Source organism: Canis lupus, chromosome X (genome assembly GCF_011100685.1).
Source record: "Canis lupus familiaris isolate Mischka breed German Shepherd chromosome X, alternate assembly UU_Cfam_GSD_1.0, whole genome shotgun sequence".
In the NCBI taxonomy this organism is placed as follows: Eukaryota; Metazoa; Chordata; class Mammalia; order Carnivora; family Canidae; genus Canis; species Canis lupus.
The window spans coordinates 44,913,660-44,936,859 of record NC_049260.1 but is presented as its reverse complement, the minus strand read 5'-3'; the positions used below and the strand labels follow the sequence as shown (position 1 = coordinate 44,936,859).

General features: G+C 39.9%; 1 long non-coding RNA gene and 2 pseudogenes across 1 annotated transcript; 1 reads left to right on the top strand and 2 right to left on the bottom strand.

The window, feature by feature from the left end:
* Positions 1-521: 521 nt before the first annotated feature.
* LOC106558387 lies at positions 522-5,041 on the bottom strand (annotated as a pseudogene).
* A 10,487-nt stretch (positions 5,042-15,528) lies between these two features.
* LOC612613 lies at positions 15,529-16,705 on the top strand (annotated as a pseudogene).
* Positions 16,706-16,857: 152 nt separating this feature from the next.
* Positions 16,858-22,078, bottom strand: LOC119868441. Its single transcript, XR_005386277.1, has 3 exons — positions 21,242-22,078; positions 20,457-20,626; positions 16,858-16,977 (listed from the first exon to the last, which is right to left on the bottom strand). It is a non-coding gene; the product is annotated as an uncharacterized LOC119868441 (long non-coding RNA).
* Positions 22,079-23,200: the final 1,122 nt, after the last annotated feature.

Genomic DNA, 23,200 nt, shown 5'->3' with positions numbered 1-23,200 from the left:
GGCTCAACCAATGCAGGCAATTTTCTTTGGAAATAGTTGACGTATCTATGGGTTACAAAGCTCAAGAAATGAAAGCAGTGTACATACCAATCACCACATGAAGGAAGAAAATTACAGAGACTGTGGGGTTACAGTTTAGGAGGGTATGGAACAAAGCAGCTCCCCTACCCTGTCCATGGAAGTCTCGATTTGTACCTGGCCTTTGAAAAACATTAGGCAATTACAGCGTGGTGCTACCTCATGAGCCTCAGGGGAAGAGATATCAGAGACAAGGTCTAGGTGAACGTGGGCCTCCTGACATAGAGAGGGAAGAAATGGAAAGATGTAGTTCTACTACCACTAGCCCATCGCTATTAGCCAGGAATCTGAGATCCCTGAGAGCTGGAGAATCACGTGCCTTGTGGAAGAATAGCAGCTGCATGTGATGCTTTAGCCTGTTTCTGAAGCTGCCTATGAAACTTTGGGGTCCTAGCAACTGGAATGGAGACACAGTGGAGCACCTCTACAATCAGGCCACCATCTCAAATCTCCTCCTCTTGCTTTTTTTCCCCCTTGACCTGAAAAAAAGGGCACAAGGCACAGGGTCAGAATGCAGTGAGGGCAAGGGTAAGTTAAGAGAAAAAAAATCAATGCAGAAGGCCGTTTCCCAGGAGATGGAGTCCAACCATTGTAGTTTCAAATTCTTGTTCTGAAGCACACTTTGTTCATTCATCTGTGTGGTGGCAGGGGTGGGTGGGAGGGGAGGCTGGCCAGAGCCTTCTGCATGGTGCCCACGAGCACAACCTTTGAATGATGATAAGGCCCTGAATGTTTTCATTATCACAGGTCTCTGTTTTGCCTTTTAGCAACTTGAGGAACTCCAAATTGACCTAACAATGGGGTTCTCTTTATCAGCTTTATTGAGGTTTAATTTACAAACAAAATAATGCCCATTGAAGTGTCCAGTTCCATGGACACTGACAAATGCTTCCATCCATGTCACTCCCACTCCAATCAAGGAAGAGAACATTTTCACCACTTAATCGTGTTCCCTTGCACCCCTTCCCAGTGAATCCCTAGCATCCACATCCAGCCTTAGGCCACCAGTGACCTTCTTTCTATATCACCATAGATTAGAATTCTCTTTCCTAGTGTCTGTTATACACATAAACGTGCAGTATGTAATCTTTCGTGCCCGCCTTCTTTTGCTCTGCTTGAATGCTTTGGCTATTCATCCGTGCGGTGACACCATGAATCAGTAGATTAAATCAAAATGGTGGGGCACCTCGGCGGCTCAGTCGGTTAAGCGGTTAAGCGTTTGTCTTCAGCCCAGGTCATGATCTCAGGGTCTTGGAATGGAGCCTGGTTTGGGGCTCCCCATTTAGCGGGAAACCCACTTCTCCCTCTCCCTCTGCCCCTCCCCACGGCTCATCCTCTCTCTAGCTCTCTATCTCAAGCTAATAAATAAAAATTTTAAAAATCAATCAATCACTCAATCAAAATGGCCCCTATTCACAGACAACCTGATTGCCTGTGTTAAAGTCATACAGACATACAAAAATATCCTAGGACTAATAAGCTAATCAATCTAGAGTGCAGGATACAAGATTAAAACACAAAAATCGACCATATTTCTATACACTAGCGAAGAAGAGTTGGAAAATGAAATCTACCACTCAAAAAAGAAAGTCAATTCTTAGATGCGAATCTAACAAATGATGCAGGGTATTTATGTGCTAAAAACAGCAAAACACTGGGGAAAAAAAGAAATAAAGGAATATCCAAATAAATAGAAGAACATGCCATGGTCACAGATTAGAATATTCAACATGATAAAGAAGTCAATTCTGAAATTTATGTCTGGACTTACTATAATTTCAATCAATATCCTGGCAGCAGGATGTGTTGTAGATATAGACAAGCCTATCCTAAAGTTTATATGGAAAGAAAAAACAAACACACGAGCAAAAGGAATAGGCAAAACAAGTATGGGGGAAAAAAATAAATGTGGAGGAATCACATTACCTAAGTACAGAAGGTTTCAACAAATGTGTGGAAAAACCTGAATGTCCATCGAAAAGAAAAAGAATCTCACATCTTATAACTCAGGAAAAATAAATCTTAGATATAAATCAAGACTATAAAACTGCAAAACATTTAGAAGGAAACAACAAAATCTTTGACCTGCATTTGAGAAAGATGTTCTATGTAAAACACCACCCACTTTCCCGCCACCTTGTTTTTTATCTGCGAAAAACGCTGTTGAGTGTTTGAGCAGAAAAATCTCAGGCTGGGAGAATGGATTTACAATTACCTAAACAACAGAGAGCATATATCCAGGGTATATGAGGAGCTGTCAAAACTCAACAGCAAGAAAATAATGGAGAACATACTTGAACAGATACCTCAACCAAAAGGATATATAGGTGGCAATTGAGCACATGAATGGATGATCACACTCACTGGCTCTCAGGCAATGCAAATTAAAATGATGGTGAGAAACCAGTATTCCTATATTAAAATTGCTGAAATTGCCACAAAAAAAAAAAAAAACAAGCAAGGAAACCACAAACACGTGACAATATCAAATGGTATTGAGGATGGGCAGCAACTGGATTCACCACATGTTACTGGAGGGAACGTAAGGCAACACAACCACTCTGAAAAACAATTTTATTGCTTTTTATGAAGTTAAACATATACTCAGCCATATGGCCCTAGCAATCGCACTCTCAAGTATTTCTCCCGGAGAAGTTTCAACTGGATTTCATACAAAAACCTGTAAATGAGTGTTTGTAGCAGCTCTGTTCCTAATCACTCAAAACTTGAAACAACCCAAGTATCCTGCCAACAAAGTGTATTCTTTCCATACAATTAAATACTATTCAATGGCCAAAAGGAATGAAGCATTGATATAGTCAACAACTTGGATAAAACTCAAAAGCATTCTGCTTAGTGGTAGAAGCCAGTCTCAGAAGGTCACATTTTAAATGATTCCATTTCTATGGCTCTCCTGCTGTGACAAAACTATCATAAAAGAGAGCAAGTCAGTGGTCCCATAGTGAGGTGTAGAGAGAGTATGTGACTACAAAGGGATAGCACCAGGGACTTCAGGGGGGCTATGGAAGCATTCTGAACACATATGGTTATGGTGGCTACAAGAATCCATACATGTGTTCAAATCCCTAGAACCAGATGTCCAAAAGAAGTCCATGTCACGATTTTTAAAATACAATTAAAGAAAGAATGACAAAATAGTTCTTTTCGACCAAAAAAATCATTAGAATTGAACAGCAGTGTACTCCACTATAGAAAATATTGACTACATTCTTTTAGGGTTAAAGAAAACCACCCCAAACGTCAACCCAGATAAACCTGAATGAATGAATAGCTATATAAATGGTAAATACAGCGAGGGTTAATTATTTTACCTTTCAAAACCTTTCTTTAAAAGTTAACTGAATGTTGGGAAGCCTGAGTGGCCCAGTCGGTGAAGCGTCCAGCTCTGGATTTTGGCTCAGGTCATTATCTCAGGCTCCTGAGACTGAGCCCTGCATCAGGCTACATGCTCAGCAGGGAGTCTGCTTGACATTCTCTCTCTCTCTCTCCTTCTCAGCCTTCCCCTTTTCCTGTGTGCCCGTGCTCGCTCTCTCTCTCTCTCTCTCTCTCTCTCCCTCTCTCAAATCAATAAATAAATCTTTTTTAAAAAGTTAACTCTGTTTACACCACCAATAACAATGCATTGTGGGGGACACAATGTATGTATAAATAAAGTCTATGGAAATAAAAGCAAACAGATGGGAGTGTAGAAATAAAAGCATACTTTGTACATGAAGAAAAATTTTATCATTAAAGGTAAAATGCCTAATTTTTTTATTGGAGTTCAATTTGCCAACATATAGCATAACACCCAGTGCTCATCCTATCAAGTGCCCCCCTCAGTGCCCGTCACCCAGTCACCCCCACCCCCCATCCACCTCCCTTTCCACCACCCCTTGTTCGTTTCCCGGAGTTAGGAGTCTCTCATGTTCTGTCTCCCTTTCTGATATTTCCCACTCATTTTTCTCCTCTCCCCTTTATTCCCTTTCACTATTTTTTATATTCCCCATATAATGTTTGTCCTTCTCCGATTGACTTATGAAATGCCTAATTTTAACTATGTATAATATAATCCCTACAGGAACCACTTGAATGAAAAACAAAAGGAGTAAGTATTAAACCAATATTGAAATATTGTAGATTGAAATTGGGATACAGAAGAATATTTCAAACTAAGAAAAGAGAATGAAAAATACTTCAGTAATACATAAGTTGGTGAGAGAATTGGGTTAAAGAAAGAATGAAAAGAAAAATAAAGGAAAGAAGGAAATAAAAGAAGGAAGGAAGCAAATAAGCAAGCTTGAAAAGAAGAAAGAAAAGAAGAAATAATGCTACTCAAAAAAGATGATGACTTTAAAGCCAATCATGTCTATAATTAAGCTAATTGTACATGTTCTAAACTTTCCCAGTGAAAGGCAGAGATTGCTAGGCAGGAGAGCTGCAAGACACAACATGCCATTGAATGGAAACTCACTTTGGTGTTTTTTCATTATAACAATTTTTTTTATTTAAAGACTTATATAAGAATACTTTATTCCTGTCTCTTATCAATGTTTCTCCCTTATATTTGCCCCTTTCCTCTCCTACTTGGCGAGATTTGGCTTTACCTTCAAGGATCATTTTGTAGTTTCTGTCTACTTGTAGTCTAGTGGTAGCCACCTGGCTAGGGTGAATGCCCACATGGACAGTTGTGCCATTTGCCTTCTCACACTGTACTCATTCAATGTAGATGACATATTTCTTCCTGTGAACCTGGACTACTTTGAAATTTTCTGGCCTTTGCAGTGTCCTGGCACAACCTGTACCTCATCATCCTTTCAGGTGGGCATAGATTAAAGGTTGTACTTCTGTCTCAGCTCTTTAGGAAGAGGGGAAGACATAACCTTCCTGCGAATGTGGGAAGGTGCACTGCAATGTCTTTCATGGTTTTGCTCTGGTCAGAAGTCACAGAGGGATTGAACATCACGTTGGTTGCTGGCGCTTCAGTGATGGCTGCAGAAGGGAAGTGTGAAACTCACTTTAAGATGGAGACAGAGATCGGTTAAATGTAAAAGCATTGAAAAAGAGATACCATGTGAACATAAATTGTAAGAAAACAAGTTATGATAATGGCTAAGTTAAATGTTTGGACCAGGAGTATTACCGATGATACACAGAGACATTTAATAATGATAAAAGCATCAATAATTCAGGAAAGCATAACAATCCTCAGGTACACTGGAAAACAGAACTTTAAATGGCATAAAGTGAAAAACTGATAGAACTGAAAAGACATATAGACCAATATATTTAATAGTTGGAAATTTCAGAACTTCTCTTAGATTTTGATATAGCAAATACATAGAAGGTCCAGAAGTATGAAGAAGACTTTAACAACACTACCAGCTAAATCAACTCAATTATAGAACATCCCACCCAGTAGAGTGGAATATGCGTTTTCTTTTTTTAATTTATTTTTTAATTTAATTTAATTTTTTTTGCATTTCCTTTTTAAAACAAGATTTTATTAATTTACTCACGAGACACACACACGCACACACACACAGAGAGAGAGAGAGAGAGTCAGAGACACAGGCAGAGGGAGAAGCAGGCTCCATGCAGGGAGCCTGACGTGGGACTCAATCCCGGGCTTCCAGGATCACACCCTGGGCTGAAAGCGGCGCTAAACCGCTGAGCCACCGGGGCTGCCCGACGCATTTTCTTGACAAGCAATGAAATGTGCAACAAGCACGAGTCTATCATGGGTTATAAAATAATGCTCCATCAATGAAGAAGGACTGAAATCCATGTAAAGGATGTTCTCTGGGCACAGTGGAGTTAAACAAGCAATCTATAGCAAGAAGATTTCAAGAGAATCCGCAAAACATTGAAATTAACCAACGGACTTCAAAATAACACAGGGCCAGAGACAGGCACTGGGGAAATTTGAAAGTCCTTTGAACTGAAGAGAATTGTATCACATCCTGTAGACTCTTGTATGATTCAGCTAAAGCACCACCTAGAGAGAAAATTGTAGCTTTATGTGTTTATATTAGGAAAGAAGAAAGGTTTAACATCAATAAAATACGAAGCTAAGATGCAACAAAAAGGTGTAAAAAATGAACTGAGAGGAAGTAGAAAGAAGGAAGCAAAAAGATATCAGAAGCTGACGTTCGGGCACCCTGGGTGGCTCAGCGGTTTGACGCCTGCCTTTGGCCCAGGGTCCGATCCTGGAGTCTCCGGATCGAATCCCGCATCAGGCTCCCGGCATGGAGCCTGCTTCTCCCTCTGCCTGTGTCTCTGCCTCTCTCTCTCTCTCTCTCTCTCATAAATAAACAAATCTTAAAAAAAAAAGAAGCTGACGTTCATGTGTGGAACTTAAGAAACAAAAAGATGAACATAAGGGAAAGGAAGGAAAATAAGATAAAAAACAGAGAGGTGGGTAAACCATAAGACACTCTCAACTCTAGAAAACAAACTGAGGGTTGTTGGAGGGGAGGTCGGTGTGGGGATGGGGTAACTGGATGATGGGCCTTAAGGAGGGCACGTAATGTGATGAGCACTGGGTGTTATACCCATCTCATGAATTATTTAACACTACATCTGAAATCGATGATGTACTAAAGGTTGACTAATTGAATTTATATTTAAAAATGCCTTTTCTGGAGAAAAAATGAGTGGGAAATATCAGAAAGGGAGACAGAACATGAAAGACTCCTAACTCTGGGAAACGAACTAGGGGTGGTGGAAGGGGAGGTGGGCGGGGGGTGGAGGTGACTGGGTGACGGGCACTGAGGGGGGCACTTGATGGGATGAGCATTGGGTGTTATTCTTTATGTTGGCAAATTGAATACCAATGAAAAAATAAATTTATAAAAAAATAAAAATAAAAAATAAAAAAGTTCTTACAAAAAAATTAAAATGCCTTTTCTGGTTTATATAAGTATCACATTGCAGCTATCATAAATTACCACATACTTCAGTGACTTGAAACAACACAGGTGTGTTATCTTAGGGCTCTGGAGGTCAGAAGTGTAAAATGGGTCTTACAAGGCCAAAATCAATGTGTCTACGGAGGAGTTATGTTCATCTGAGGACCCTAGGGGAGAATCCGTTCCTTGCCTTTTCTATGCTCTAGAGGCCATCTTAATAGATTACAAATCGATTAATCTGATTATGTTTGAAAGGACTTACATTTTGAGAGAAACCTCATTTTGCCATAAAGAATGTCTTCCATATATTGGGGTTTCAATTTACTAACATTTGTTAAAATTTTTCGTGTCTATGTTCTTGAGGGATATTGATCTGCAGTTATATTTCCTTGTAATGCCTCTGGTTTTGGCACAAGGACACTTCTAGCTTTCACAGGATGAACTGAGAAGTATTCCATCTTCATTTTTTCTGACAGAATTCTGTAAAAGTGGTGCTATTTCTTCCTGAAATAGTTTGTAGAACACACATCAGCGGGGCCAATGGTGCCTGGAGCTTCCTTTGTGAGAAGGTTTTTAGCCACAGATTCTATTTCTTTAAGGGATACAAGTATATTTAAGCATTCTGTATTTCCTTGTATGGACTTTGATAGATTGCATCTTTGAGAGAATTTGTCCATTTTATCTACGTTGGCAATTTTTCGGTAATGAAATTATTCATACTTTCCCTTATTGTTACTTTTGCGGTTCTGCACTCTAAAGTCATGTCCCCTCCACTATTCCTGATACAGGTCATTAGCGTCTTAACTAATTTTTCTTGATTAGTCTATATAGAGTTGTATTGATTGTATTAATTATTTGATTAAGCAGCTGTTGGGGTACACCTGGATGGCTCAGCGGTTGAGCATCTGTCTTCGGCTCAGGGCTTGATCCCGGGGTCTGGGGATCCAGTCCCACATCAGGCTCTCTGCAGGGAGCCTGCTTCTCCCTCTGCCTGTGTCTCTGCCTCTCTGTCTCATGAATACATAAATAAATCTTAAAAAAAATAAACAGCCATTGGTTTCGTTCCATTTTCCTCTGTGGTTTGTCTTCTATTTCATTGATATCCTTTTTCAAGAAAATGTTTTATTTAAATTTAGTTAACCTATAGTATATTATTAGGTTCAGGGGTAGCATTTAGTGACTCATCAGTTGCATATAACACCCAGTGCTCCTTACATCAAGTATCCTCCATACAGTGTATCAGAAAGGAACAAACTACCAACAACATACACAATGCTTGGGAATATCAGAAGCATTACATGGAAGACTGGAAACACTATTCTGCATGCTGTCTGTTTCGTTTGGCATATAATTCTTGAGAAGTTAAAACTCAAACGAGACAAGGGAGCTAGGTGGTTGCCCAGGGCTGGAGGTGGAGCAAGGAGAATGACTTGAAAGGCACAGGAGAGCCCGTTGGAGGACACTTGAAATGTTCTCTATCTTGATATTGGTGATAGTTACACACACGTTTCAATCTGTCAAAACCCATCAAACCGTACACTTACGGTTCATTGTCCACTGAGTTTATTGAACGTAATATATGTCTCAACAAAACAAAAAATAAACAGAACGGATATTGTACATATAAAAAATAAAAATATCTGAAAGCAAGAACTGTGTTGGGTATGTTTTTAACACTTGGTGAGGAGAGATTAGTGCACTCGACGATGGATCAGATAAAAATATCCGGAACAAAATGTAGAGAGAAAACACGTTGGAAAATACAGAATGGGTAGGAAGAGAATCAGCAGATGCAGAGGCGAACGGACATGTAACATATTTTAATTGGAGTTAAGTGAAGGGATGATAGAGAAAAGTGCCTAAGCAATATTTGAACTGATAAGGGCCTGGTGTTTCCAAACTGATGAATAACATCTTGCTCAAGACTCAAGGAAGACTAGAATCCCAAGCAAGATAATTCTAAAGGAAAGAGCTTTTAAACTTACATTGTCAAACCAAACCAAACCAAACCAAACCGAAAACAACAACAACAACAACAAAGAAAGGCAAACAAGAAGAACATCATGAAAGCAACCAGGGTAAATGGTTGCTTCAAAGCTGGACAAATGGGAGTGACAATTGACTTTCAAGGAAGTCCAGAAGTCTGTACAGTGATATATTCAAAGTACTGAAAGAATATAATGGCCCACTTAGGGTTATATAACCAGGAAAAATACCACCCAAGAAGAAAGGGAAATAAAGATACTTTCAGACAAACAAAACAATGAATGTTTCATATTCCTGTTTTATTACCCAGCGATCATGCCTCTTGGTAATTACCCAAGTGAGTCGAAACCATTTGTCCACTCTAAAACCTGCACACAAAAATTTATAGCAGCTTTATTCATGATTGCTAAAACTTGAATGAAATAATTACAGCATGGTGACTATAGCTCATAATAATGCATCGTATACTTGAAATTTGCCGAGAGAGTACATACCAAGTGTTCTCACCGCAAAAAAAAAAAAAAAAGTAGCTGCATTAATTGGTTTGATCATGGTAGTCGTTCCATTGTGTAGATCAAAACCTTACGTTGCCCCACCTAAATGTATACAATTATTACTTGTCAACCATACCTCGTTAGAGCTCGAACAAAAGATGACCTGTAATAGGTAAGTGGATAAACTGTGCTACATCCATGTAATGCAGTATTATTCAGCGATAGCGAGAAAAGAGTTACCGAGTTGCAGACACATTCAGGAACCTAAAAGCATGTTGCCACATGGAAAAAGACAACCTGGAAAGGCTACCGACTGTATGATTCCAGCAAGCACATATGCTATTCTGGAAAAGGCAAGACTGTGGAAACCCTAAAAAGATCAATGGTTGCCAGGCTTTGGGAGGAGTGAAGGAAGGAAGGAAGGATAAATGGAGCAAAAGAGAGCCGTAGGACAGTGAAAGTATTCTCTATGTTACAGTAATGATGGACTCGTCGTTACACACTTGTCAAAAGTACAACACAGAGAATTAACTGGGGTGTAAACTATAGACTTTAATAATCATGAATCAATATTGATTGGTTCATCAGTTGTAACAGATGGACCGCAGTAATACAAGATGTCAGTGATAGGGGAATCCAAGGGCAGGGTGCAGGTGGTGGGGAGGAGTATGCAGGAACTCTCTATACTTTCCAAACAATTCTGTATAAGCACAACACTGAGGCAAATGTTAAAATCTATTAATTTAAATTAGAAAGGGATGTTTCACCAGCACCACCACTCTTAAGGAAATACGTAAGTGTATTCTTTAAGCAGAAAGAGAACGACCCCTGATCAAACTTAAAGATGAGGAAGTAATGAAGCTGGTTTTAGAAAATGACACTAAAAAGGATAATGTCTTTTGAGGTTAAAACCACGTGTGGTTGCATTTGTCTGTCTACGAGCGATTAAATTGGCAGCAGGAACATTAAAGTAAGGAGAGAGTAAATGTGCGCTAAGTGTTCTAAGGTAGTTACTTTTTCTGTGATGACATGAAAAGGTCAATTTATATTAGACGCTGAGAAGTTAAAAATGCATGTAGTAGTCTCCAAATAACCGCTAAAAGAACAATTAAAAAGCAAATATCTATCAAGGTGATAGAGGTGGAAAATAGACGCATTTTTAAATTAATCCAAAAGAAGGCAAAAACTAAGAGATAAATGAGCATAAACAAGCAGGAGAAATAGAAGATACTAAGATGTTAGATTTAAACCTGAATGTGTCAATAATCACTATAGAGGTAAATACTCCAATTAGAAGACAAAGATTAATAGTCTGGATGCAGAGGAGGAGGAGGAGGAAAAAGAGGAGGATGAAGGACGGGTAAGGAGGAGAAGAAGACGGAAACCAACCTTATGGTGCTTACAAAAATGTACTTCAAGTATAGCTATACAAAAAATTCAACGTTACAAATTAGAAAAACATATACCTTAAAATATTAAGAAAGACAAGCTGGTGTAGCTTGATTTACATCAGAAACAATGGCCTTTTAGGCAAAGAAGCATTACAATAGGTAAAAATGGATGCCTAATAATCATAACAGGCATAACTCACCAGAGATATAAAAGTTATGAGCCTGTTTGCACTGAACAACAGTCTCATAATATAACACAAACCTTGGCAGAGCTGCGAGGACATATATGTGAATCCATAAGCATGATGGGAGGTTTTAAAACAATTTTCTCACTACCGACAGAATGTTCTGATAAAAAATTACAAAGATATAAAAGATTTGAAAAATACAATGAACACTCACACAGTGAGAACGGTGAAAATTAACAAGACAAATGTTGGAGAGGACGTGAAGAAAGGAGAACCCTCTTGCACTGTTGGTGGGAATGTGAACTGGTGCAGCCACTCTGGAAAACTGTGTGGAGGTTCCTCAAAGAGTTAAAAATAGAACTGCCCTACGATCCAGCAATTGCACTGCTGGGGATTTACCCCAAAGATACAGATGCGGTGAAAAGCTGAGACACGTGCAACCCAATGTTTATGGCAGCAGTGTCCACAATAGCCAAACTGTGGAAGGGGCCTCGGTGTCCATTGACAGTTGAATGGATAAAGAAGATGTGGTCAATATATACAATGGACTATTCCTCAGCCATTAGAAATGACAAATACCCACCATTTGCTTCGACGTGGATGGAACTGGAGGGTATTATGCTGAGTGAAGTAAGAAGTCAATCGGAGAAGGACAGTCATTATATGGTTTCACTCATACAGGGAATATAAAAAATGGTGAAAGGAATTATAGGGGAAAGGAGAGAAAATGAGTGGGAAAAATCAGAGAGGGTGACAGAACATAAGAGACTCCTAACCCTGGGAAACGAACAAGGGGTAGTGGAAAGGGAGGTGGGTGGGTGAGGGGATGGGGTGACTGGGTGATGGGCACTGAGGGGGGCACCTGAAGGGATGAGCACTGGGTGTTATACTATATGTTGGCAAATTGAACTCCAATAAAAAAAATACATAAAAAATATAATGAACAAACTTGGCAATATGCATGTATGTTTTTATTGTTTTTAAATTTTAATTCCAGTATAGTTGATATACAGTCTTTATTTGTTTCAGGTGTACAATATAGTGATTCCACATTTCTGTACATTACTCAGTGCTCACCATGATAATTGTACTCTCTAGTCCCCACCACCTATTTTGATCATCCCCTCATCAAACTCCACTCTGGTAACCATCAATCTGTTCTCTATAGTTAGGAGTCTGTTCCTTGGTTTCCCTCTCTCTCTCCCTCTCTCTCTCTCTCTCTCTCTCTCCCTCTTTTCCCTTTACTCCTTTGTTTCCGTTGCTCCTTTGCTGCTTCCATAATTAGGCAATTGTAAGTAATGCTGCAATAAATATAGGTTTATAACCCATAAAACTGTGGGTCAAATATCCCTTTGAATTTAGTGTTCTTGTATATTTTGTGTCACTACCTAGTAATCTGATTGCTGGATCATATGGTAGTTCTACTTTTAACTTTCTGAGCAACCCTTTACTGTCTTCTACAGCAACTGTAGCAGTTTGCATTTCCATCCAGTTACCCGTTCTCCACAACCTCGTCAACACCTGTTGTTTCTTGTGTTGGTGATTTTAGCCATTCTGAGAGGTGTGCGGTGTGATCTCATTGTACTTTTGATTGGCATTTCTCCGATGATCAGTGATGTAGAACATCTTTTCATGTATCTGTTGGCCATCTGGATGTCTTCTTTGGAGAAATATCTGTGCATGTCTTCTGCCCATTCTTAAGTTGGATTTTTAAATTTGCTTTTTTAAGGAATTTATTTATTTATTTATTTATTTATTTATTTATTTATTTATTTATGAGAGATACACAGAGAGAGAGAGAGGCAGAGACACAGGCAGAGGGAGAAGCAGGCTCCATGCAGGGAGCCCGACATGGGACTCGATCCCGGGTCTCCAGGATCACACCCTGGGCCGAAGGCGGCGCTAAACCGCTGAGCCACCAGGGCTGCCCTTAAATTTGGTTTTTAGGTATTGATTTGTACAAGTTCTTCATAGATCTTGGATATTAACCCAATATCTTTGGATATATCATTTGCAAATATTCTCTCCCATTCAATAGGTTGCCTTTTAGTTTTGTTGATTGCTTCCTTCGCTGTACAGAAGCATTTTTAAAAGTTTATTTATTCATGAGACAGAGAGAGAGAGAGAGAGAGAGAGGCAGAGACGTAGGCAGAGGGAGAAGCAGGCTCCATGCAAGGAGCCCGATGTGGGACCGATCCCGGGACTCCAGGATCACGCCCTGAGCTGAAGGCAGACGCTTAACCACTGAGCCACCCAGGTGTCCCTCTACAGAAGCTTTTTATTTTGATGTAGTCCCGACAGTATATTTTTGCTTTTCTTTCCCTTGTCTCGGGAGACGTATCTAGAAAAATGATGCTGTGATTGATGTTACAGAAATTACTACGTGTGCTCCCTTGTAGCATTTTTATGGTTTCAGGTCTCTCATTTAGATCTTTAAATCCATTTTGAGTTTCTTTTTGTGTATGGTGTAAGATAGCAGTCCCGTTCCATTCATTTGCATGTAGCTATCCAATTTTCCCAACAGTCTTTGTTGAAGAGACTGTCTTTTCCCCCGTTGTATACTCTCACCCTTTTTGTCATACCTTAATTGACCATATAGCTGTGCATTAATTTCTGCACTCTCTATTGTGTTCCACTGACTATGTGTCTAGTTTTGGGGCAGTACCATACTGCTTTTGATTACTACTGCTCTGTAATAGAACTTGAATTCTAGAACTGTGATACTGCCAGTTTAGTTTTTCTTTCTCAAGATTGCTTTAGCTCCCTGTGGTCCTTTGTGGTTCCATATAAATTTTTAGGATTTTTTTTTTGTTCCAGTTCTGTGAAAAGAGCTGTAGTTGTTTTGATGGGGATTGCATTAGATCCGTAGATTGCTTTGGGTTGCATAGACATTTTAATAATATTTGTTCTTCCAATCTGTGAGGATGGAATGTTTTTCCATTTCTTTGTGTCCTCTTCACGTTCTTTCATCAATGTTTTGTAGTTTTCAGAGTACAGGTCTTTCACCTTTTTGGTTAAGTTTATTCCTGGGTATTTTGTTCTTCTTGGCGCAATTGTAAATGGGATGGTTTTCTCAACTTCTCTTTCTGCTGCTTCATTATTAGTGTATAGAAAGGCAACAGAGGGACGCCTGGGTGGCTCACTGGTTAAGAGTCTGACTTCGGCTCAGGGCGTGATCTCGGGGTCCTGGGTTCAAGTCCTGCATCGGGCTCCCCACAGGGAACCTGCTTCTCCCTCTGCCTATGTCTCTGCCTCTCTCTCTCTCTCTCTGTCTTTCATGAATAAATAAATACAATCTTAAAGAAAAGAAATGCAACAGATTTCTGTACATTCATCTTGTACCCTGTGACTTTACTGAATTTGTTTATTAGTTCTATTTGTTTCTTGGTGGAGTCTTTTGTTTTTTTTTTTGTTTGTTTGTTTGTTTGTTTTTCACTGAATGAATGATTTATTGAATGAGCACTCTTTCAATTAGTTAACATTTGTTTTTTTTTTTAAAGTTAATTTATTTTTTATTGGTGTTCAATTTACTAACATACAGAATAACCCCCAGTGCCCGTCACCCATTCACTCATTTGCCATAAATTATATCATGTCATCCATCTACAAATGTGAAAGTTTTAGTTCTTCCTTTCAGATTTGGATGACTTTTATTCCTTTTTGTTGTCTGATTGCTGTGGCTAGGACTTCCAGTACTGTGTTGAATAAAACTGATGAGAGTGGACATCCTTGTCTTGTTCCTGACGTGAAGGGAAAGGCTTTCAGTATTTCTCCATTGAGTATTGAATATTGATGTTGACTGTGGGTTTTTCATATAAGCCCTTTATTGTGTTGAGGTATGTTCCTTCTGCACCTACTTTGTTGAGGGTATTTATCATGAATGGATGTTGCACTTTGTCAAGTGTTTTTTTCTGCATCTATTGAAAGGATCATATGGTTTTAAACTTTCTCTTATTAGTTTGATGTATCGTGTTGAATGATTTGCAAATGGTGGACCGTTTTTGCATCCTGAGAATATATCCCACTTGATTGTGGTGAATGATTTTCTTATTGTATTGTTAGGTTTGGTTTGCTAGTATTTTGTTAAGGATTTTTGCATCTATGTTAATCAGAGGTATTCATTCTCTTTTGTTGTCGTGTCTTTGTTTGGCTTTGGTATCAGGGTAATGTAATGCTGGTCTCATTGAACGAATGCATTTATATTGGTGCACTCGACAACTGCAGGATACATGGGCTTTTAAGTGATATTTATATTTATCAAAACTGACTACACGTTGACCATGATGCGCATCTTAGCAAATTTTGAGACAATGAAATAATAAGGAGTAGTGTCTCTGACTACCATGCCATTAGGCTTTAAGTTAATAACCAGTGATAGCTAGAAAATCACCCATGTGCTTTTTATTAAGAAATATCCTTCCTTAGAGGATATTTAACTCAGAGCTCAAAGAAGAAAGTGTTAATGAAATTTTAGGAAAAGATGGCATCCCGCAAGGAAGGCACCGGCTCTGCTGCCCCTTCTTCCAGCTCCACCACCGGCCAGGTGGGGAAAGGCAAAGGCAAAGGCGGGTCCAGAGATTCTGCCGTGAAACAAGGGCAGATAGATGGCTTGGTGGTATTAAAAATAATCGAACATTATCAAGAAGAGGGACAAGCAACCGAAGTGGTTCAAGAAGTGCTTTTGGGCTTGGTTGTAGAAGATTGACTTGAAATTACCAACTGCTTCCCTTTCCCCCAGCACACAGAAGATGATGCTGATTTTGATGAAGTCCAGTATCAGGTGGAAATGATGTGCAGCCTTTGCCATGTCAACATCAATCACCTCCACGTGGGCTGGTACCAGTCCACATACTATGGTTTGTTCGTCACCTGAGCACTCCTGGATTCTCAGTTCAGTTACCAGCATGCCATTGAAGAATCTGTCGTTCTCATTTACAATCCCATAAAAGCTGCCCAAGGGTCTCTCTCGCTGAAAGCATACAGACTGACTCCTAAACTAATGGAAGTTTGTGAAGAGAAGGATTTTTCTCCTGAAGCATTGAAAAAGGGAAATATCACCTTTGAGCACACATTTGAAGAAGTGCCGATTGGAATTAAAAATTCACATCTGATCAACGTCCTATTGTGGGAGCTTGAGAAGAAGTCAGCTGTAGCAGATAAACATGAATTGCTCAGTCTTGCTAGCAGCAATCATTTGGGGAAGAATCTACAGTTGCTGATGGACAGAGTGGATGAAATGAGCCAAGATATAGTTAAATATAACACATACATGAGGAACACGAGTAAACAACAGCAGCAGAAACGTCAGTATCAGCAGCCTCGCCGGCAGGAGAATATGCAGCACCAGAGTCAAAGAGAAGCCCCACTGCCTGAGGAGGATCTGTCCAAACTTTTCAAACCACCCCAGCCTCCTGCCAGGATGGATTCTCTACTCATTGCAGGCCAGATTAACACTTACTGCCAGAACATCAAGGAGTTCACTGCCCAAAACTTAGGCAAACTCTTCATGGCCCAGGCTCTTCAGGAATACAACAACTGAGAAAAGGAAGTTCCCAGAAAAGGAGTTAACGTGGACTCTTGAGATCACATTGGGGCGACCCTTGGAAGAAATACATTTGCGTATTGAAAAGTCTTTCTAGCTAACAATAAGATAAAAATAAAACAAAAAATTTAAATACATATATTTTAACTGTGTATTATGAAAATTTGTAGGATACTGATTTAATGTATATACTCCAAAAAGAAAGGCATAAAAAAATAAATATAACCTGCATGTCTATTTCAGTAATTTAATAGAATGGCAGACTAAAGTCAAAGAAAGCAGGTGAAATGAAATAAGGATAAGAGCATTAATACATTAAAGATAAAACAAAATAGCCAAGGTTGGTTCTTCAGAAGGACAGCACAATTGACCATCACCTTTGTGGGCCTGAAGGTAAAAGAGAGAAGTTATCTAAAAAACAATGTCTGGAACAAATGAAGAGACATAGCTACGGACAATAAGGATATTACAAGATCATTAGTCAAAATCATGAGCAGCTGTATGTAAATAAATCTGAAGGTTTAGATACAATGTGCAAACTTCAAGAAAACACAAATGACACAAAAACAACAAACCATCCTCTGAATGCTTCTAAATACTAAATACGTGGAATCTGAAGAAAACAGCAACAAACAATTTCCATATTCTGATGACCCCACCAATTAAATCTACAAAACTTTTAGGAAGAAATAATGGCAATCTTGCATACCAGCCAGAAAATGGGAAAAAAGAGGAATCACCTCTCATTTCATTCTATGAGGCCTAAACATTATAAGAACATTATAAGAAATGAAATGCACAGGCCAATCCTTCACAAAAGCATAGAAGGAAAAATCACGAATAAAACACTAACAAAACAAATCCCGTTATATGTTTTAAAAGGCTAATATATCAGAAGAAAGTCAAGACAGTTCTACAAATGGAGTGGTTGAGCACTTGAAAAATAGATGTATTTCACAGAATTAATATATTAAGAAAAATTCGTTACATTCCCTGCAGATGCAGAAGAAAATATGTCATGAATTTGAGTTTTAAAAACTAAACACCCAACAATGTGGAGAAAGCGAACCCTTGTGCACTGTTGGTGGGAATGTAAACTGGTACAGGAACTTTGGAAAATAGTATGGAAGTTCCTCAAAAAGTTAAAAATAGAACTGCCCTAGGATCTAGCAGTTCCGATTCTGAGTTTATATCTGAAGAAAGTAAAAGCACTATCTCTAAGAGATATCTGCACCCCGGTGTTTATTCCAGCATTATGCACAATAGCCAAAACTTGAAAATAACCTAGGTGTCTATCAACAGATGAATGGATAAAAAAGGTTTTATAGTGGGGCATTATTCAGTCATAAACACGAGGAAAATCCTGCCACCTGTGACAACATGGAAGGCCCTTGAGGGCATTCTGCTAAGTGAAATAAGTCAAACAGGCAAAGACAAATACTGTATGATCTCACTTATATGTGGAATCTAAAACAACGCCATCATAGAAACAGACAGTAGAAGGTGCTTGCCAAGGGCTAGGGGGTGGGGGATGTGGGGAGATGTTGGTCAAGGGAGGCAGACTCTCAGTTATAAGATGAAAAAGTTCTGGAGTACTAATGTTCAGCATGGTGATTATAGTTAACAATAGTGTTACATGTATTTGAAAGTCGCTAAAAACCAATATCTTAAATATTCTCACCAAACTATTATAATTATGTACTGTGAAGGAGTTATTAACTGACTTTATTGTAGTGATCATTTCACATATATGTGAGTGTGTGTGTATCCAATCATCATGCTGTTTAAATTTACAAATGTTATATGCCAAATATATATACCAATAATGTTGGAAATATTTTAAAAAGTAAAAATACATTTATGATAAAACCTCTAAGCAAACTAGCAATAAAAGAGAACTCTCTTAAACCAATCAGGAAAAAAAACAACAGAAAAAAAAACCAAACCAATCAGAATATTTTGAAAAGCCTACAAAAACAGGAGCAGCTGGGTGGCTCAGTTTAGCTTAGTTTAGCTTCTGACTCTTGGTTTTGGCTCAGGTCATGATCTCACAGGTTGTGAGATCAAGCCTGGCCTTGGGCTCCCTGTTCAGAGGGGAGTCTGCCTGAAGTTTCTCTCCCTCTGTCCCTCCCCCCACTCATAAGTGCTCTCTCTCTCTCTCTCTCTAATAAATAAGTCTTTTTTTAAAAAAAACTTGAAAATATAAAAGCCTACCAAAACCATTGCACTTAATCATGAAATATTGAAAGTCATCCCTCTGAGACCATGAAGAAGACCAGGTTATCCCTGGTATACCATAAGGAAAGAAAAAGTAATAAAAATGATCCAGGCAGTACAGCCCTAAATGCATACACATGTGAATCAAAGGACATGCATATGAATGTTGTCCACAGTAATATTTTTAATACTCCAGGACTGGAAACTACTGAAATGTCCATCAGAAACAGATTGTACAAAAAATCGTGGTATATTTACACACGTTGAAATATTATTCAGCAATGAATATCCAGGAACTCAGTTAACAAACTACAAAAGAATGAAGAGTAGTAAGTGAAAAATATAATGTTGCCAAAAGAAAGCTAGATTACAAGAATATGTACTATAATGATTGTATTTATCACTTGCAATGAAGTTCACAAATAGGCAAAATTCCAATGTTAAAAGTCGAAATACTGGTTAGACTTGCTGAGGTGGCACATAGCAATGACTAGGTAGAGGCATAAGGCTGATTTTTGGTTGCTGGCAATGCCAGATCTCTTGACCTGGATTGTAGCTACTCAGATATTTGTGATATAATAATTTACTGAGTGGTACATTTATGATTCATGCAATTCCGTTTTGGTGTTGTATTCCACTGAAAAGTTAGAGAAACATATTCTAATAAGGAGAGTCCCAGGAGTGTACATAAAGAATCGATTCTTTGGTGATTTGTATATTCTCTGACCACCATGCCATTAAACTGTAAATTAATAACCCAAATCATTAGAAAAATCCCTCATATGTTTGTAAAGAAAGAAATATCTTCCTGAATACCCAGCGCTCTAAGAAGAAATCACGTTGAAATTTGAAACTATTTTGAACTGACTAGTATGAAAACTCGAGAGTCTTGTGCCTGCTATAATTATTGAATCTCTCCTCCTGTGATGGTTCGATTTCTCAGGGAAGGATCTCCTGCATCTATGGGAAAAGGCAAGATGCCAGCAGTTTGTACAAGTTGGGAATGAAGCTAGGAATTAAACTGTTATGTAGCTTTTTTACTTAAATCCCTATATTGGGTTTGGAGGCCTGCCTTCACCTGAGGCTGAGATCTTAAAGTCCATTAATCATCCATTTATCCCCTTCAGAGAGTAAGTGTTTCCTCAAGCTCCCAAGGGTTTGGGGAAAGCAATTTTCCCCGCCAGAGGTTGCCGAGAGGGGTTCTGGGTGTCTATCTGTGTCTTATCTATACTTTAGAGCCATCATGTAATTTACAACCCCTACCATTACCCCTAAAGTGCAGGGGAACATGCCACTGCCAATCTCACAAACTACTGAAGGTCTGGTGAGGAGGATTAAAGACCATTGCTTTGGACTTTTCGTCACTGGTGGGTTAGGATTAAATGCTCTTGAGTCAGTTAAGTCAGACATCACTCATCTGTCTGCTTTCCACCTTCTCATACTTTATAATTATTGTCTCCTCACCCATCCTGTTTGTCCTTGTGGGGTTAGGTGTCTAACGAAGAGGATATAGCCAGGAGTACCGAAGGAAGAATCAACAGAAGAACAAAGAATGAGAAGGAGAATGGATGAAGGACATGAACAGAGGTGCCTGGAGGCACTTGGAAACAGGAGCAAGCGTCCAGTGACACGATAAAACAGCTCCTCACCCTGTTTCGGTGCATGTGTTAGATCCCAAGGAGTGGGCATGCAGTTGGACTTCATGTTCACACCTTGGGTAGTAGAGGGCAGGATCGCTAGGTCTTGTCATGAGAGTTCCATCCCGCTGCAAACGATGGAAGAGGATAGTTGTCCTCAACATTAAGGGGAAGACAGTTACCTAAAGAGGCAATAAGAAAACACTGGAGGGCAGAACACCAAATGCCAGTGACATTCCCTCCACTGAACCCACCATGGAAATTAGTTCCCCTATTGTTCATAGTCATAGCTCCTTGTCATTTAATTACATATCACTTATCATAATTTGCAATGTAACAATGATGCCTTTGTGATTCATTTTATGACGCACTGCCCTACCAGGCTGAAAGCTCAATATGCATGGCCATATTAGCCGATCATAATTGGATGAATTAATTCTTAGTCACTCCATAAGCAGCTGGGTAGGGGCAGGGGAGAGTGGGTGCGAGGAAGAACAGAGAGAAGGAGGAGGGAAAGAGAGGACAGAACAAAGGGGGACCAAAATGAAAAACTAAGGAGGGAGAGACTGAGATGAGGGATAGAGGAAGATGCAATGAGGAGAAACCGAAAAACAATGCAGGGAGGAGTGAGAAAAGGAAGAGGATAATGAATTCTGTGGGCCTGCAGTATGCTGCAGAGAAATGTGCATTTCCTTGTGTGTGTGTGTGTGTGTGTGTGTGTGTGTGTGTGTGTGTGTGCGTGCATGCACCTGCGTGTTTTCTGTGTAATAATAATTACAGGGCTGGGCTCAACCTACCTGTAGAAATTGTGAATTCTTTCAAATATGAGTGCGTTGCTCAAATCTCTTCCCCTGAGGGCCTTTATGTCAGGACCACCTCTGCTTTTCTCCCACAGTCCAATGCATCACTCAGCTTCCGTTCCCATGGTAACCAAGCTATCTGTTTCCTGTCACGTCTAGGGACTAAGAATGAGACAAAGAGAAAGGCAGAGAAATGTGTCTTCCACTGAGGTACACAAGCCCCTATTCAGGGATTTAAAAGCACAGTCTAAAAAAATTAAAATTAAAAAAAACAATAAAAGCACAGTCTATTTAGTTCCATCTTGCCCTGTGCCCATGCCTGGTGGAGGAGGACAGAAATTGTAGAGAGGTCCAATATGAACCCAGAATTTCTACCTCTCCATAATGTACCCACATGGTTGGAAGACCTGGACTCCCTTGCCCCTTAGCCACCTTCTCACCAATAATTTGTTGTACCCCCAAACCATGCCCATGAAACCCAGGATTCCTGCCCCATAACCTGCTCCTCCTCGTCCTACCCTGTAGCCTCTATCACATTATGGGTGGTGGGGGTTCCAGTAGCCCCATTTTCTGACATGAGCCTCAGTTCTGGCCAGATTTCAAAAGTACTGCTTCCAGAAAAGGTCTTTGATCCACAGTGACTCCACGAGTCACTCAGGACAGACAACTTCCTCCTCTCCTCTTTAGCCTGGGAGACCTCTACCCAGACCATGAGACCAGTTATTAAAACTCCTACTTCCTGCTCCACCTCCCCTGTTCCACTAAGGGCCTTGGAGAGACTCAGAGGAGGGAGGTCTCTGCCAGGCTCCCAATTTTGGAATACAGCAAAAGTACTGAAGCGCCCCTTCCCTCTCCCCTTATCCAGTGTAGCCAACTTCTTCCTTTGCATTTTCTCCCCATTTCTGAGGCTGGGCAAGCATGGTGCCAGGCAGGACATGAGGCTTCCCGGTGCACCAATTTGTGAGGAGAGACAGCACCAAATGTGAGGGCATGTCCCATCTGCCCCTCCCTTCTCTCCCAGTTTTGTAGATATCTCTGGAAGTCCATTTGTCCAGCCTCACTCTCTTTTCCTGGGTTGCAGCTGGGCACCATTTCCCATGTACTGGAATCCCTTCCCTGTACTGGAAGTCCAAAAAATCTGAGGAATCTCATCCCCACTCCTATTGAATAACCCACACTGGACAGAACCCAAAGCCTTGCCCATTCTCCTGATCTCAGGGTCTCTTTGAGTCACCCAAGTTATGTTTGTAAGAGGAGTTTGCTTCAAGCCCACTGCCAGTATCCACCTGCCAGCCACTTCTCTATGTGTCAAAACCCTCTCAGGGGATCACAGATTAGATTGGATGCTGGTCTCCGTCTGGATGTCCAGGAGGAGATTCCCTTGGAGTAGGACCAAAGTGGAACAGTAATGCAATGCTTTGCCTGATGCCCTTCTCCTGAAATCCCCCCAAACACCACTCTAGACTTTATGAGAGCAGTAGATCTTACTGTCAGGTAAAAGGTAAGTAGAGGAACTAGAGGCAATTATAATATGGAACAAAACTACTGGGAAATGATGGCTAAATATCAATGTTCTTAGAGCCCATAGAAAATCACCCATCACCTTCTTCTCCACAAAAAGTTATGCCTTCTGGGGATATTCCACTCTGGTTTGATTCCTGTTCCTAGCTTTTCTTCTGTCTTGAGGACTGCCCTTTTCTCTCCCCACCCCCTGCCCTCAAGGAAGAGAAAGTCCCCTCCATTCTCTCCTTCATTGTAGGGATTTGGCCTTTTCTTAACAATGGGATCTTTCCACATCTCCAACCCCCAACTCTGAACATACAAACACACCAAGGCACTCACACGCATGCCCTAGATCTAGCAGTGGCACACAGTAATCCCTAACCAATACACTTCTCAACATTTAAATTTGTCAGTCTACATTAACCTCCAGTACTGAGTCTGGATCTCATGGAC